Raw genomic sequence first — 19,673 nt, 5'->3', positions numbered from 1 at the left:
GCGCCATATCAGCATATGTGCAGTGGCTTCCTCTCCATTATCCCCTTCGGGTTGCCCTCACTGTCCCGTGTCTTTCTGCCGGGCGGTTTGCGCATGCTTGTTGGGCCAAAGGGTTTTCCTGTGTATGATTAGGATTGCGGGGCGTGACGTCCGTTCCATGTTGCTAGGTATCCGACGGCCACTGCATGTCTCTGCTGTCCGGATCATTGCGCACCTCCCATTGCTATACACGCATTGCGCGATTGGTCTAAACAGATTGTGGGGCATTGTGGGTATAACGTCATTGATTTTTGGCACGAATTTCGGTAGTGGTTAGTGTATAAATAGCCAGTTTGTAATGTTGGGTAACTCCTTGATAAAGTGCTTCACAGCACGAAACGCGTAGGAGTGGTGTTTCCTCCACCATTTTTTAATGCAGCTCTAATAAATTCATTTTTTATTTGCCACATGACCTGTTCACTTGGATATCTGTATGTCCCCTGGGGACCCCGGGTGTTGCAGTGCATATCTGTGTTTCCCGGAGCTGATCCCCATTAATTGAATTGAAGGAGAACCCGTGATTGAATCCAAATTAATCCCAATTGAATATGACGAAATATTGCTGAAATGAAGAAAACAAAGTTGCACTTTTTACCCGAAATTCTCACAAGGACATTTAGTCAGCTCAATCGTTGAACTGGTAACAAAAGATCTAGAGGAATCAAGTCGATCCTATAAAATCAAAAGGGACAATCTTGATATACAGGAAAAGGCAGCCCTACAACAATGAGTAATAAATCAATAGTCATCAAGTCAGCTGACAAAGGGGGGGTATAGTGGTGATGGACACCCAATATTATTTGGATGAATCAATGAGACTTCTTGGAGACAACCACATACCTCCCCCTAAATACCAATCCATTGGGACAATGAGGCAGAGCTCAAAACATTACTTAAGGATGGCCTTGATAGGGGAGCCATTACACAGGATGATGCAGATTTTTTACACATCTTTTCCACGTACACCGTTATTTAATTTCATTCCAAAAATCCACAAACACTTAACACATCCACCAGTAAGACGCATCATTTCGGGTATAGGATCTATATCATCAAATCTATCACAATTTATAGATTATCAATTACAACCCTTAGTGATCAAAATTCAATCATATGTGAGGGACACCACACGTTTTACAGATTCTAAGGGATTTGGAATGGCAGCCCAATTACATATGGGTCACGGCAGATGTGAAATCATTATACACCGTGATCGATCATGAAATGGGCTGCCAGGCCATATCCCGGAAACTGGAATCCGATAATAGCATCACACCAGCACTTAAGAATTTTTTATTAAATAGTATTCGTTATATATTAACTCACAATTATTTTTCTTTTAATTCACAATTTTTTTTACAGACATGCGGTACCGCAATGGGCACCAGGTTTGCCCCGAGCTATGCCAACTTGTTCATGGACAGTTAGGAGGAAGAATACGTTTGGAACAACTGTCCACTCGGGGCAGACCTGGTGCTCTGACGCCGCTTTGAGGACATTATATTCATTTGGTCCGGCAGCCAAGAACAACTAAACACATTTTTTCTGTACCTCAACCAAAATGATAGGAACCTTTCGTTTACGTTTAATAATACACAACATATAGTTTCTTGATTTGAGTATTTTTATAGTAGACAATGCCATACAAACAAGGACATTTTTTAAACAGTCCAGGCGAATAATTATCTGAGGGCTGATAGTCAGCATAATCCAAGCTGGATATGTAACATACCCAAGGGGACAGCTGGTCCGTCTGAAGCGCAATTCCCTGTCAAACCGAATATAATTTTCCCCAAAGCTCCTAATATTAAATCGAGACTGGCTCCTAGCTGTCCAATAGATCATTCTGGATCAAAATTAATTAACCCTACAAAAGGTTTTTTTATAGGTACAACTTGAACGGCATGTTCATTCAGACCGATGGCACTTCTGGGACTACATCACCCAACAGCACATCATTCCTTACAATATGCCAGTGCTTTCTTATAATTTTAACAATTTTATTAGAATCCTTATTAAAATTTGTTAGAAATGAAAAGCTGAATTTATCCTTATTGTTTTGATTTGATTTTTTATTGTTGTTTGTCTCAGTTTTTAACAGATCTCCTCTGTCTAAATTTCTAGCTTTAGTAAAGGCATTTTTTTTATATTACAGGGATTATACCTTCTATCCAAGAATCTATTTTCTAAAATCATTTAGATTTAATGTCACGTCCAAATCATTTAGATCTAATGTCACGTCCAAAATTTATCATATCAAGTCTTTTATAAATTGTCATTCCACCTATATTATTTATCTGCTCCAGTGTCCTTGTGGCCTTCAATATGTCGGTCGGACAGGGAGGTGTTTCCAAAGGAGGAGCTACGAACACATATTATATTAAAAAAAAGGATTGGTGACAGTGTATCTCATCACTTTTATACCCACCACAATCAGAACCCACAAGGACTAACATGTCAGGCAATTGAGGTGGTATTAGCAAGTTGGAGAGGGGGGGACTGACTCAATCAGATCAGTAGGCGTGAAGCCTACTGGATCTATGAGTTGAAAACCCTCTCTCCAAATGGCTTGAATATTGACTTTGAGTTGAGTGTCTTTTTAAAATAAAAAATAAGCAAAAAAGTTTTTTAAACAGTTTTTTGTAGAGTGAGATATATTTTTACATTATATTGTTTTTCTTCGAAAAATCTATATTTTTTAAGGATTTTTTTGGAATTTTTGACCAGTACTATGCCGCTTGTTCCCTATTTTTTTTGGGACAATTTTTTGTGAAATGGATAACATTACAAAGGCGAATTATATTGACACAAGTGCATTATCATTAATATCTTGTTCCCCTTTTTAGATAATAATTGTTATGTTAAATGTTGTTTATGTTAAATGTTTCTTTTTGTACATGTCATTTGTTATGTAAGGCTGTTTTCATTGTAGTCATGTTGGTAAGAATTCGATTAATCAGTGTTAGGCTGATGGCTGAGGGTTCCCCCAATCACAGCTGGTCCAACTGTATTTAAAAGTTTTCTGCCACTACTCATCCTTTCCCTGATGAAGTGCGCATGCGCACGAAATGCGGTGGATTGTACTCTTTGAGCCACCATCATCAACACCCGCAGGCTGCATGCTACGCACGTCCGGTTACAGCAGTAAGAGAAGGACCTGCCCCCAAGCACACTCCCAGCGACGGACGATCCAACTGGGAGGTGTTATAGCGCCGAAGCTGCCTTTAAACCAGCCCGACACAACAGGTGGACAAGTTACCATAACCTCACGTTCACAATCAACCGCACATTTACCCTTGACTTGTCGTGAGTAGGATTTTGATTTTAGCTTTACCGGACCAGCTGCCTGCTGTGTTCTAATTTTATTATATTATTAATTGTTCATTAAAAGTAGCTCTTTCATTTAGTCAGCCTTGCCTGCATTTGTCTTTGTTGTTTGTCCAGTGTTTGTATTGTATGTCCTCATAGTAGCAGGTTGCACTATGTTTTATTTGTTGTTTGTTTAGTGTTGTACTGTATGTCCCTCTTGGTATCAGATTGCACTATGATTTATCTTTTTGCTTGACTCCACATATGACGTTTCATCTGGTCGTGGTGACAACATTGGAAGTACAAGACTTGAAGTGGATCTGTGTGCCCCGGCCCAATTGGATCCCTAAATAGACTATCTTTGGACAATTTTAGGCGCCGGTTTGTATTTTGTTTTTTGGTGTTCATGACTGATTTTGTTTTTGAGTCGGTATTACTTGGCAGCCTTGCCTTATCATTTTAAGGTAATTCTGAATTCATGATTAGTGATGTCAGAGTTGTGCCGGCCCCCAGAGGATACATAAGGCACAGCACTGCTTCAAAAGTTAGATCATCAGTAGAGTTCAGTTGGTTGGTTGTAGAAGGAACAAGTCTGAGTGCAGACTTTGGAGAATACAGCTTATGAGACTGTGACCAGGGACTATCTCCCTAAGGGGAGATAGGGAATCCCCATTTAGGCAAAGGACACCTTTCAAAGGAAAGTGCGGTGAACATGAGCGGCTGAGTACATCCGCTGTGAGGGGCAGCTGGCCCGCCGCAAGTCAATAAAGATGATCGTGTTAACTCATACCCTCGTGTGTAAGTGTGGAGTGATTACACAGAGGAGTGCACCACAGAGGAGTTCCTCACCAGGACCATCCACAAGCAGACGCAGGGATCCTGATGAGGTGGAGGCGCTGCACTGGATCTAGGTAGGACTCAAGTACACTACCTCAGCTGCCTGTCTGGGTTGGCAATCCCCACACAACATCATGCGGGAGACTCAGGAGTCCTGTTGCCAACAGGTGCACCACCAGACACTACACTGTAATGGGGACTGGTTAGACCACAGGGGCCAATGTGAGACTGGGTGGGTCAGGCTAGGCCAGAAAACCCGTTACATAAGAATTAAAGAGTGGTTAGTATAATCTGTCTAGGAACAGTTTTAGACAAAGGAACCAAAAATGTATAAAGGTTGCTGCCTGGACACTCCCTGGCAGAGAGAGTCTTGTAGACTTTTGAATGAGTATGATCATACTATACTATGTATTGGAAATAAACTACTTATCAACTGAACCCTGTTTGTCAATTTGGAAAATTGACAAATATCATAATTTTAATAGTCTAACCGCAAACAGATTAATGTAAACGGCAATCCTCCCGTGATCCCAAAACAACCACCCGGAGGTCATCAGCCGATAGATTGAACTCAGCGGCTATCTTTGAACTATGAATAGTTGAGAAGATTGAGCCATCAACAGAATGGAGTCATGCAGTGCCGGGCCTTGTTAAATTGCTGAGCTCATTACATTTTCTTGCTTCTGTGTCTTTTCAGACAACTGTGGGCATAGTAGGCGGGGTCTCAAAGGCACCATTCCAGCGGGCCCTTAGCTAGTTTCTATGTGCACTGACTAGACGCACTAGGAATTAATAGAGCAGACAGAGTGGCAGGAACTCATGACTGCATTTTATAATGTAGCAGGGCTACCCAATGTCATGCGTGCTACAGATTTCACACGTTGCGCTGACCCCGCTACGTAAAAGGGAGGCGGTGTTCTATAACAGGAAACATTACCACTCGCTTAATGTGAAGATCGTATGTGATGCACATATGAAAATTCTGAGTGTGGTAGCCCTATACCCGGGTTCCTGTCACAATTACTATATCCTGCAGAACTCCGCAGTCTTCCGTGCATTTGAGGAGTGGAAATTTGGCGACGGATGGCTGTTCGGTCAGTACATGTAATACAAACTGCACAGACAGCCAATTTAGAGGTGAATATATAATTAGTTATGGCTACAATATGTTCTATAATAAAGGTATACTTAACATTAAGCATTTTCTCAGTTACAGACAACATATATTAGCCATGTGAAGCAGCTTAGTTGTCCTATAGTACTAATCACCCAAGAACAGAGAATTAGTGGCCAATACACTCCTTGCTTCCACATTGCAGCAGTAATGCTATAGGTATTAGAGGTCACATTTAATATGTTTATAATCTTAAACGGCTGCAATGAATACAGTATGTCAAAGAGATTGATTGATTCAACTGACATATGATAATGTAGGATATTGGTGGTAACATCCTTTACTTCATGGTGTTTCAAGTACTAGAACATGGCAATAATCTAATTAACATACAAGAACATTGTTATAGTAACGATTTCTGTTCTCGCGGTCTTACAAGGTGACTCAGGATATGGAAGCCGGCTGTGACTCCTTACTCCACTGGGTAATACTCAAGCCCCTGCAGAGGAACATTATAATGCGGTACACATCCACTCACTCGGTTATTGAGAGGACGTTTGGACGGTTGAAAAAAAAATAAATAAGTCGGTTCAGATGTCTTGATAGAGAACTACCTTCTGTTTGTACCTAGGTTTTATGCCAAATAAATAGCTTATTTTAAATTCCAGCCCGAATTTGTTGCGGTGCTCAACCCGATTCTCTCCTTTTTCTATCATACACCTCTGGGACTGATGCACGCACAATTGGAACGGACCAGTAACTTCGTTGTGAGTATTTTGTATACTGAAGTGAACGCAAGCTGGTTTTTCTCTTACATGAGTGGCCAGTGTGGATTTCAGGTGATTACAGCAGACTACATGGAGCAGGATGACAAAACTGAGGATCACAGGGGAGGTACACCACAGTCTTAAGGTATGCTAGAGTCCAGACACACTGGGAGCAAACAGAATTCTGTGACTCATACAGTATAGCCAGGACGTTTGCAATTATTGAATACCTTCAGAGGATTACTTTTTGCCTGTCTGTTTTTTGAAGCATTAGTACGGGATGTTTGGTCCTCTTTTTCTACAAGCTATGTGCTTTTTACATTTGTATATAAAGTGTTATGTTTGTTATTGTCACTTTAAATTTAGATCTGAGTTGGCCATGAGCCAGCGACGTTGATTGGGTATATCAAGCATGATAGGACTGCCAAGTGTTATTCCCTGATGAATTTGCCACGCAGCCATGAAACACGTTGGATGGTCGTTTTTTTTCGACATTGTGAGGTGAGCTGTGCCTGCAAAAGTCTCTCACCGATATGAACTCACTCTGTTTGATATTTCTGGCTCAGAAGATGCCGATGTCAGTGAGTACACATCACTGGAGGCACGTCAGCAGTTTGGAGTTCCCCTGGCCAAGGCAGAAAGCCCCGGCATCCAGCCAGTGAGTTGAGACTTTTCACTGGAGATGCAAACAGCCCCATAGGAGGACCCATTGAAACGGAGGCACAAGTTGCTATTGTGGACAAGACTGGTGAAGTGATCTCCATCCATCCCTTACCATCTTCCATTGAGGATGTTCCATGTGATGAATTGTGGTTCCAGTTTGGCCATCAAGGTTTTTAACCCCCTACTTTTATATTTTTCGTTTTTGTATGTGCATATATTACAACTATACGAATATCTAATATAATATATTTCATATACTGCACCATGAGCGGTGTTCTCTGTTTCTATAGTCGCTGAGCTTAAGTAGTTCTGTGAGGAGGAATGGGCCAAAATTCCTCCAAACTGATGTGAGAGACTGTACAGCAGCTATAGGAAACACTTCATTGAAGTCTTTGCTGCTCAAGTACTGAATCTTAAGGTCACATACTTTCACACATGGATATTGATTGTTGATACTTTATTAACATTTATCCACAAATGGTTTAAGTTTTTGTAATTTGTTGATCAGATTATCTTTATCTATTAAGATTTAGATTAAGATGTAATAGGATTTTCACACCTAAAATGTGAAGTGGTTAAATTTTGTCCACTAAATACATTGTAATCTGTAGCTTCATATCTGTTCCCACTGAGTTACAGGTGATGCATGATACGGGAACTGGCCGTGGCCCCTTACCCCCACTGAGTAACCCTCAAACCCCTCCAGGGGAACTTTATAATGCAGCACACATCCACACACATTTGAGAGGACATTTGTATTGTTTAAAAGTAAACTTCAGATGTCTGGATAGATTTGGTGGCCCTTCAGTCCTCGCCTAAGAAGGTTGCCGGCAGTCATTATTTACTGCATTCTGCACAACATTGCACTACGTCACAATATTCCAGGCTACATACGGTGTGAATGTTGAGGAGGATCCTCATGTGCTTGCTGCAGTGGTGATGGAGCATACACCCAGGGGGGAGTAGGCCTGGCAGAACACTATTGAGCAGTTTCTCATGTGAGAAAATCTCATATCTAAATGTATTGTCTGCTTCCTGATGTTGGAAAAAATGATGCATGTTTTCTGATAATAGAAGAGACTGCTGTGTATGCGGCAGAGGTCACATATGCCGTGTCACCTGCTGTTGCTGTGTATAGACATTGGAGGATACATTTGGTTTCTTGGTTATTTATATAGCTTTAACCAGTGCTTTACAAGGTGAGCGCAAGCATACAATTACAAGGAGTTCTATACATAAGAGCAGGAAATGTTTAAACAAGGACATTTATTCCCTACCCCAAAGAGCTTACAATCTAATTGGATGATGGGAGATATAGAAAATCATCAAGTATAAGTGCAATGAGCAGCTCACTTGATGGCACAGATGAGTACATGTGATGTACGCAGTGAGGTATATAGGGCCTAGCACCTTCTTGGTTGTGTACCTTTCCCCCTCACGTGGGCACTAGTTAAATGGACTGCAGTATAAAAAAGCAGCACAGACAACTCCCTGGGCTGCTGCTGTTCTGATCTTGAAGCCAACACGCTGATAGCCTCTGTGAGAGACAGGTACCCTGTGCAGGGAGAACTGCGGCTCATGTGCAGGTACCAGGTCCTGAAAGGGGAAAGACTTCCGTTCTCCCACGTACGGCGAGTAAAGAAGATGTATTAGTTATAGCTCCAAAGTGGCGTTAGGTCTTTGTTTTATGCATCCTTGTTTTGCCCTGTAAATAAATCCCTGTTACACGAATCATACGTTTTTCTGCCTGTAATGCGGGACAAAAGACCCTGCAGCATAATGGATACATCACAATATGTTGAGGGGAGGAAACAAGTTTGTTATTTTTATTAAAGTTATAAAGTTATTAATGTTGCCATTTACATGGAATCTACATACCAAACGGATACTGCAATTTTGTACCCCGTTAAATTCTTAGTTTTACGAAACCTCAGTTATAAGTATATTACATAAGGGACTTACTTTGCAAAGGAAAAAAAATTGAATTTTAGGGAGAGCAACGAGGTCCAGAACCAGGAACACAAAGAAAAAAGAGAAAGAGAGGATAGAGTGGCCCTACGAGGTACTAGAAGAGGCAAGAGAGGGGGTATCAAGAGCACAAAAGGTAGAAATTTGGTACCCCACAGGAGAAATATTAAAAGAAGTTGGCATCTTCAACTTATCCTCTAAAAGAATCAATAACGAACAGATGTGTGTTTTACAGCGAGAAGCTGCGGGTCATTGTGCCGCATCGGCCTATTGCCTTTCCCTATGCCCAGCCCCCGGCCTTAGTTAAAACCCTGGCCCGTCACCTCTTCATCTGGATCCCAGTCGAGACAAGGGTTATCTGGGGAGTCACGGGATACATCCGATGAACGGACTGGGGAAAATCTGGACTGGGGCGATTGATATCAAGACAGGGGTTGTCACTCCCCGAGGGTCGGCCATATTTCGGGACCTAGTTGAAACTGATGAGCCCTTATCATGGGTACTGCCAGGCAGGGCAGGCAACAAAAAGCTAATTCGCACCAGCAGGGCTTAAAGAGCCATTGTCACCAAATACAAGAAATCCCATGGCCTAGAATACCCTTACGTGCCAGAACCCTTAATGCAGGAGATTGAGGATGGTAGGGATACGTTGCTGAGGGAGACAGTGGAGGAATACATAATGAGCAAGTCAGGTGGGTATGTTGGGTTTAAAAACGGAAGAGCGAATCGCACACCTTATGAAAGTGTGGAGTGTTGGGCGCAACATTTTTATGAACCGGATGGAGTACAGAAAAGTAGTAGTTGTGGTGCTCAAGAGTTATGACCAATCCAATAAGCAACAAATGAAAACATCATAATGCCATATTTGAGAATCCATGTGATGATGGAGTGCCCCCACTTGTTATGAAGAAAACCGGAAGGGAATAGTGACTAGTGGGGTCTGCCTGGCATGCACATCTATGTACACTATAATAAAACCAAACCAGCTATATAATATGAAGGATAATGTCCGTGGTAACCAGGAACTATTGAAGCACTGCGGCGCTTTACCTGTGTTACTCCAAGGGCACTCTGGCCATCATAGGCGTGCGGTCCATCCGTGGTAAATTCAAGGAGGTGGTTGGTATAGATGAAGCACAGCCGAGGAAATCCTTTATCCAATGTCCATGCAGGAAAAAAGGTTAGGCCACTCCAAACTGACGAAAAAGTTAATTTATTGAAAGATTAACATACAGTGCAAAAAACAGGACTGATAGAACGCACCTACGCGTTTCGTACAAGAAGTACTTTATCAAGGTAACAAGGTAAAACCAAATGCTGCCTTTATATACTTACCTGAATTGTCCATTATGCTATTGTCCATCCGCGCAGAGTCGCGGTGGTGCCTTCACACAGCGTCTGCGCCGAATCGTTGTGATGCTAGGTACACAGCCATAAGCTGGCAAAATCAGGTGTGTATCTACATCCACTAGAGCTGTCTGTCGCGCCATGCGAATGACGTCATCAGCGCACGTCCGAAGACGTGGCGCGCTGACGTCACGTACATCCACATGGGATCAGGCAGTTCACATGACCAACAATTTTTTCTTTCAACAAACTTTATTAACAATTTAATTGTTAACACAAAGGCATAAAAACAAGTTAAAAAAGGACAAATAAAATAGTATAAAAAACACAACTAGTTGCTTAAGTCGCAGCATCCCTATGCTGTATAAGAGTGTAGACATACATAATCAACAATATAAGTAATTATAATCACGTCAAATTGAAGCATATAAATCTAAATAGAGCAAAGTACCTATAATAGGGAAAGATTAAAAAACCTTGAGATTCAATGAGGACATGATTTAAAAAAACCAAGGTACCACCAGTGACTATGTTTTCAATTACCTTGATAATACACAGAGGTTTAAGAAAGCTAAAAGAATGTTTGAAAATCAACTAGATATGGAATGTGAAGATTCCTCTGATTTACATGATTTATTTCTAAAATTGAGTAAGCTTCTCATCAATGATACGAGACTTTGGTGGGATCTCATTTTTTTTAGAGAACTATTTACTGGTGAAAAGGATTCCTAGGGGCCTAAGGGTTAAAAAAAATCCCCCACATTTGGCTTCATAAATCAAGAATTTGAAAATGAATGGAAAATGATTCTAAATGACTGTTCATTTAAATTGATACCATTAATTGTTAAAGCAAAATCCAAAGAGAAATTGGCTTTAGAAAAGGACATTAAGAATTCACAGACATTTGGCTACATTTTCCAAAATGGAGGGGTTTAAAGCTTTGGACACAAACTTGGCTAAATCGATTAAGGATCTTGAAAAGGATATAATGTCCAAAAAACAATTGAAATTCGAACGAGAAACTCGATTATGAGCGTCATCAGGTGTATACATGGGTGAGAATTACATCTAACAGAAGATCCAATCGGAGCACACATCCAATACACTCCACTCCAGAGGACAAAGGCAGAAATCCATGGGTTAAAAAATCAATTCTTAAGTCTAAAGGAGATTCTGATATATCCGACACAGAGAATCTGGGCCCCACTGTTTCCATCTTCACTACACATGAAGAGGATAACTCTCAATCCGAAACATAAGCTCCAAAAGAGCAAAGCCCTTTTTGGGAAAGAAGACAAACAGATAGGGCCACAGAATATAAATCTCGCCCAACCATCTGTGCCAAAAAACTCAAGAACAAGACGTGGCAAGAAAACAAAAAAGTCAAAACAAAGGAGCACCCACCAAAAGGAAGAAGAACTTTTAGATATTGAATGTGGAGTAATCAACATTTCAAATGTGACACTCACTGACATTGAATTGTCATTACTAAATAAGGGTATGGGGATTTGTCCCAGATACTGACTTTGACCTGTTCCAGACGATGATTGATCTCATCAAATTTGTTAGAAAATGTACACTAAAGAAATTTTTCAATGATAATACTCATAATTCTAATATTGAACAACCTCTGAATTTCATGCAGGAGTTCTGTTAATAATGCAAATTTATCTTTTACAGGTACAACAGCATTAGATATTGAGTTAAATCAATCTCATACATTCTCGTTTAGGGAACAGTGTTTAATTCAGGATTTGGAAGAACTTGATAATGGTAAAGATTCCACCTATGACACTAACAATTTTCTAGGAAGACACAATACAGGACTTAAGAAACAATCTGTGTTTTATCCTGCGTTCAAATGCAAATTTCTCTCCACCTTTGAAAGCTTGGTGGAGAGAGATTTGAGATTGTTACAAAAGGGCTTTCATTTGATTTTCCATATTGTAACTATCAGCATAACAATATCAATCCTGATGAATTAAAAGCTTTAGAGGAATTAAAAAACAACAAATTATTCATAATAAAGAATGCTGATAAGGGTGGAGCGTTGATGGTACATATACTGGTGGTTGCCCATATAAACATCCGGAGCCTACTGCCCAGACTGGACGAACTAAGGGCATGGTGCCTTATGCATAAACCCAAAGCCATCGTTCTTACAGAAACATGGCTATCCCCTAAAACCCCTGATGCAAATATTGCCATTCAGGGATACTCCATTTTTAGGAGAGATAGGTCAAAGAGAGGAGTAGGGGTGTTATTTTATATTGCAGACCCATTACAATTTACACTGTTAAATTGCCCACCAAGCCCACCCTCTTTTGAAATTCTAGTTGGCAAAATCTGCCTCCCCTTTTCTAAGCCCATCTTGCTTGCTGGCATCTACCGCCCCCCTAAAGCCCCTCTACAATCCTTGACTGATATCACCCAATTTCTTGGCTCCATTTCCTCTCTGAATGAGAAGAGTGAGCTGCTAGTTCTTGGGGATTTCAACTTCAATTGGCTTGACCCTACAAACCACAAAATCCAGATACAACTCAAGTCACTTAACCTATCGCAACTCATTTCCCAACCCACACGGACAAACCTGAAATCGCATAACCATTCCTTGCTAGACTGGATTCTCTCCTCAAACCCCAGCAGAATCCAATCCTCTGGCATCCTTCCTGATATTTTCAGTGACCATGCAATAGTGTACAGTGTAAGGAAAATTAAACCGCCCCATTCAAGCCCATAAGTTCTCCTCACTAGAACATTTAAAAACTTTAACCCACAACAGTTTCTGGATGACCTTACCAACTGCCCATGGCACAGAATCGATTTAATTCCCGACCCTGATTCTGCGCTCGACTATTTCCAATCCGAGTTCTTAAAACTCTGCGATACCCATGCTCCACTACGCAAAATAAGGGTACGGGGGGCCCACCTTCCATGGGTTACACCTGACCTTATACTGTAGCACTCTACCAGTTCAGGGATGCCTTGTGGAAAAGCTACAAAGTAACTGGCACTATCAAGGATCTCAATCACTACAGATGCATGCGGAACATGTGCACAAGGCAAACAAGGCATGCAAAAGCACAATATTACTCTGACAATCTCCACCAGAATACATCAAACCCAGCTAACTTCTGGAAGGTTATCAACAATATATTCCAGCCTGCTAACCATCAACAACCAAGTAATATCACTAAGGGGGATATTACTCTGACAAACCCCACTGACATTGCAAATGCATTCAATGATTACTTTGTGGGGTGTGCCACTAACTTATTAGCGAAACGCAGCACAAACCCCAAACATGAATCTCATCCTGGGAGTATCTCTACAGTCCCACCCGCTCCCAACACTGCCCACAATTTTCAATTTGGCCCAGTATCTGAAGAGGAAATTATACAAGCGCTCCTCAAACTAAAACTAAGCAGCCAATGTGGACCCGACTTACTACAATCTAGGTTCCTACGACTTGGTGCCCCAGCCATTGCCAAACCAATTGCCTCCATAGTCAACTCGATCCTGTCTGCAGGCCATATCCCTAAGACCTGGAAAACTGCCAGAGTTGTCCCAATCTTCAAAAGTGGGGACAAAAACATTGTCTCAAATTGCAGGCCAATCTCACTTCTCCCAATTCTATCCAAAGTCATGGGAAAATGTGTCCACTCCCAATTAAGCGATTTCTACACCAAGACAAATTTCCCTAGCCAATTCCAATCTGGATTTCGTCCCAAACACTCCACCATAACTACCCTGCTAAAAGTTTGCAATGAAATCCAGTGTGGAATGGAACGGGGACAACTCACTGGTGCAGTATTCCTAGATTTTGCAAAGGCTTTTGACACAGTCAATCATGCTATCCTGCTTAACAAACTCCAGAACTCTGGAATAGGGAAACATGCTTTAAACTGGTTTCAGTCCTACCTATCAGGGAGATCCCAACATGTGTCCATCTCAGGCTCTAACTCCAACCCCTTGGATATCACCTGTGGTGTCCCGCAAGGCTCTGTTCTGGGGCCCCTATTCTTCTCAGTGTTCATTAATGATCTTCCCACAGCTTGTAAGGAAGCCTCAATACACATGTATGCAGATGACACAATCCTATATGCACAGTCATAGCCTCTCTGACCTTCAACACATACTTCAGTCTGACTTTTTGAGACTCGAAAACTGGACTTCCCAAAACAAACTGCTTTTAAACACTGACAAGACTGTAACAATGGTATTTGGGACCAAGACTAAATTTGTAAAGCTTCCAGTGACTGAGCTCCTGATTAGAACCAACGCTAACACCACCCTAACACCTGTCACTAGTTTTAAATACCTGGGCTTATGGTTTGACTCCCACTTAATATTCGGGATGCACATTGATACCCTGACAACCAAGACCTATGCCAAACTAGGGGTACTTTACAGGAACAAATCCTCCCTAAGTCTCCAGGTCAGAAAGCGTATCGCACAGCAGATGCTAATGCCAATTATTGACTATGGAGACATAGTATATGGCTCGGCTCCTCAAACCCACCTTAGCAAACTTGACACCCTCTACAATTCAATTTGTCATTTTGTTCTCCAATGCAACTACAACACACATCACTGCGAAATGCTCAAAGAACTAGATTGGTCATCACTAGAGTCTAGGCGCAAAGTTCACGTTTCCTGTCTTGCCTTTAAATTCTTCTTGGGCAAGCTACCCAGCTACCTGAACAAGCTCCTCACCCCTACCACTTGCAGCACTTATCACCTGAGATCAGACTCCAAAAGACTATTCATGGTCCCAATGCTCAACAAAGTATTCGGACGTTCCTCCTTCTCCTTCCGTGCACCCCAAAACTGGAACAACCTACCAGAGACTCTCACATCCACCACCAGTTTAAGTTCTTTCAAATCTAAGGCTGTCTCACATTTTAACCTGGTCTGTAACGGTTTCATACGCTCATAATATATATTTTCTTTAACTGTGCACGCAATGTCTTGTATATAATGTATACCCTGTTCATTTATGTAACTGTACTTGTAACCATGCACTATTTGTTTTACTCTGTGCCCAGGACATACTTGAAAACGAGAGGTAACTCAATGTATTACTTCCTTGTAAAATATTTTATAAATAAATAAATAATAAATAGGGACGACTATCTCAGGGAGGCTTTACATCAGCTCGGGGATGTCTCTTCCTATGCTGTGCTACCATCTGATCCCACCCAAAAGTACCAAAGAGAACTGAGGCATTTACTAGATGTGGGTTCCATGTTAGGAGTTCTTAACGACAATGATGTCAATTTCTTGTACAAACCTTTACCCACCACAGCAGTGTTTCACCATCTCCCAAAGATTCACAAAACATTGGTCTCCCCACCTGGGAGGCCAATTGTTTCTAGTATTGATTCTTTGGGAGATGGTGTCTCACGATATGTGGATCACTTCCTCCAACCTTTGGTGCAACAATTGCCATCTTATATTAGAGACAGTACAGATTTAATCAATATTCTTGATGGTTTCAAATGGAAGTATAATTAGATGTGGGTGACACTTGATGTCACATCCCCATACACTGTCATATCCCATGAACATGGATTGACGGCTGCTGGTTATTTCCTTAATTGGTCTGAATTATCACCTGCACAAATCACCTTTATTTTAGATTCAATTCACTTTCTTCTCACGCACAATTTTGTTCTTTTCAATGGGGTTCATTATCTCCAAACACGTGGAACAGCAATGGGCACAAGTTTTGCCCCCTCTTACGTCAACCTATTCATGGGTTGGTGAAAGTTGATCCACGTGTTTGGAGAACTGAACAAATACAGGGAGCACATTCTATTCTACAAGCGTTACATTGATGATTTATTGTTTATCAGGGAGGGTGATAGCACTACTTTACACGAATTTATTTTATCACTTAACACTAAATTTTAATTTAACTTTCACTTATTCTTATCATGCACAACGTATAAACTACTTAGACTTATGTTTTTATATTGATACCACTCTTAATATTCAGACCACACTATCGCAAACCAAATTCCCGTAATACATTCTTAAGGCCCAGCAGTTGTCACCCTCCTGCCATGTTCAGAGGGATACCTAAAAGTCAATTTATTAGAGCACACCGGAACTGTGCGAGCAACTATGATTATCAACTTCAAGTAAATGATCTATATACACGTTTTCTGCAGAGGGGTTATAATAGGAAGGATTTGGATATATCTTTATGTGAAGTCACGGCTATGGATAGGAAATCCTTGCTGAGACAATATAAAATCTACAAGATCAAATACCAGTCCTTCCTTTATTACCCCATATATTAGACAAGCAGGAGCTATTAAACACATTCTGAATAAGCATTGGAATATCCTATCATTGGATCCAATTCTTAAACCATATGTTGCCTTCAAACGTGCTAAAACCCTGTCCAATTTTTTATCTCCAAGTATTTTCGGACCTCAAAATGTAAATAAACCACAGTTGCCACATGGAACATATTCCTGTACTCATTGTAAAGCTTGCTCTAAAATGAATCAGAGTAAAACATTTTGCTTTTACAACACTAGGAAAATGTATAATATTAAGTCTTTCATTAATTGTAATTCTACTTATATTATATATTTGTTGAAATGTGGATGTGGCCGACAATATGTCAGAAGGACGACTAGGTGCTTAAAAGTTAGAATACTTGAGCATTTACGCCTTATCAATAACGGAGATCAAAATCATCCCGTGTCAAAACACTTTTCTAGTTGTCCTAATGGTAATAAAGATACTTTTTCCTTTCAGAGTATAGAACGTATTCCTGTACCTCTGAGAGGGGGGGATAGAACTAAACAATTAGATAGACGTGAGTCCTATTGGATTTTTACCCTGCGAACAAGAGCACCCCTAGGCATGAACATTGATTGGGATTTAAGTCATTTTTTATGATATAAATATATAGTTTATACTAATTTATATTACTGTCAATATAATTTTTTATTTATTATTATATTATTACTTCATTATCACTTAGAGTATACATTGTAAATAAATATATATAATTTATCTTAGCCACTATATTAATATAATTTATGCATTCCCAATCAATGTTCATGTTTATGTTCTGTCATGGTATTTTGTTTCTATACATATGGGGTCTCTATGATTACAATATACTCTTCTGTTTATTTATGTGTGTTTAATTAAGTCATAATTTAAATCTTATATTCTACACATTTCCTTTAATGTTATATATGGGAATGTATTAATTAACTATTACACACACATTAATCATGTCCTCATTGAATCTCAAGGTTTTTAAATATTTCCCTATTAAAGGTACTTTGCTCTATTTAGATTTATATGCTTCAATTTGACGTATATTATTCGGTAATTATAATTACTTATATTGTTATTGATTATGTATGTCTATACTCTTATACAGCATGGTTCCTTAGGGATGCTGCGACTTAAGCAACTAGTTATGGGTTTTTAATACTATTTCTTTTGTTCTTTTTTAACTTGTTTTTATGCTTTTGTGTTCAAATAAATTGTTAATAAAGTTTGTTGAAAGAAAAAATTGTTGGTCACGTGAACTGCCTGGTCCCATGTGGATGTACGTGACGTCAGCGCGCCACGTCTTCGGACGCGCGCTGATGACGTCATTCGCATGGCGCGACGGACAGCTCTAGTGGATGTAGATACACACCTGATTTGGCAGCCTATGGCTGTGTACCTAGCATCACCGCGATTCGGCGCATACGCGGTGTGAAGGCACCACCGCGACTCTGCGCGGACGCTGTGTGATGATGTCACAGTAATAGTATAATGGACAATTCAGATAAGTATATAGAGGCAGCATTTGGTTTTACCTTGTTACCTTGATAAAGTACTTCTTGTACGAAACGCGTAGGTGCGTTCTATCAGTCCCGTTTTTTGCACTGTATGTTAGTCTTGCAATAAATTAACTTTTTCATCAGTTTGGAGTGGCCTAAACTTTTTTCCTGCATGGACATTGGATAAAGGATTTCCTCGGCTGTGCTTCATCTATACCAACCACCTCCTCGGATGGAGTACAGGCCAGAAAATGGGCCACCTAGAGCATACAGCGTGACTGTGAAGGATGTAAATGGTAGGGAGGTACAGAAGCCAGACCCAAGGCACTATTATTAGTGTGGTGTAATGTGGATTCTCCTTAGGAGCAGTGCAGTCTGCGGGTCAGCATGCACTGTGTGCAATTTTGTTTACTGTGTGAAGAAATGATCTAGTGTGAAATAATGTATTTTTATAATATATTGTTCTGTTATGTGTTTTGCAGTGCTACCTGAAGGAAGGTTCCGCAAATTTAGATCCCAGCCAGGTCGTTGGGTTCCACCAGGGGGAGAATGTAGACATGTATAAAATTGGTATACAGATCTCATTCATGCTGGTAGTAATCCTGGTAAGTAAGCAGGGTCGCCAGTAACAATCATGGAGGTTTGCCCTCAAACCCTGGTGAGGTGTCATATGTCACAAAGGACGTGACAACATGCTTTGTGTCCACTATCAGTGACACAGAGGCGTGTCTGTTTTTGGAGGTGATAAGACACAGCACTGCCTAAAGTTAGTGTTCTGACTGTTTTGTCAGTCTGTTCAGTGAGAGTCATGTGGAGTGTCTGCAACACTGTTGCAGTGTCAGAGAGCAGAGCCAGACAGTGCAGTGTCTGATGCAAGAGCTGTGAGGCTGTGCAGCTGAAGTGGCAGAGACAAGCTGCTTACCTACTGTATCCAGGGACCTGGTACAGAAGGTCTTCTCCCTTAGGGGAGAGGTGGACAACCAATTTAATTAGGAGCAGAGGAACCTTCTGAAGGGAGGTACCTCAACAAGATGAGCGGCTGAGCATAACCGCGATGAGGGGCAGTCTGCCTAATCAGATGACATTAAAGATGCCCTTGTTCACTACATCCCTTCTGTGTGAGTGTGGAGTCATTCTGCAGAAGGAGGTACCACAGAGGAGGTCCCCATCAGATACATCCCTCTGCGGCCGCAGAGATCCTGATGGGGTGGAGGTGCTGCATCGTATGTGAGTAGGACTCCAAGCACACTACCTCAGACGCCTGTCATGCTGATATTGCCCATATCAACCCAGAGGGAGACTCAGGAGTCCTGAAAGCCAGCAGGTGCACCACATATCACACATCCATGTAATTGGGGGATTTTGTACATATGGGTCAGGAGTTGTAGGGCCCTGGGAAAACACAATTAACAACAATTATTTATATTGTGTTGCATCATTGCTTTGACAGTGGATTAATGAATGGTTTTTACTTTCTGATTACCTCAGCTTCTATCATGTGTATAACACATCTGAATGAAACTATGATTGCTTGGATTACTACCATACAAAAGATGTAAATACTATGTAATACATACTATACTACACAGGTGCCCTCATTTACAATCATGTGGCGTATTAGATTGGCTATTTAAAGGATACCAAGGAAACACTTTCAGAGCAAAGTGGATGTCATTGCTAATTTATGTGTAGCCCTGTCTGATTTGGGCTATCAGTCTGCCCTCCTCCTGGCAGTAATCCCTGGTAATGGTAGGTTGACAGGAGTAATCATGAGTTTTCCACACACTGCTGCAGCTCAGGAGAATATTCCTTGATAAAAGACAG

This window comes from Ascaphus truei, chromosome 1 (genome assembly GCF_040206685.1).
Source record: "Ascaphus truei isolate aAscTru1 chromosome 1, aAscTru1.hap1, whole genome shotgun sequence".
NCBI lineage: Eukaryota > Metazoa > Chordata > Amphibia > Anura > Ascaphidae > Ascaphus > Ascaphus truei.
The sequence above is the reverse complement of the archived record's forward strand: the minus strand, read 5'-3'. Positions refer to the sequence as shown.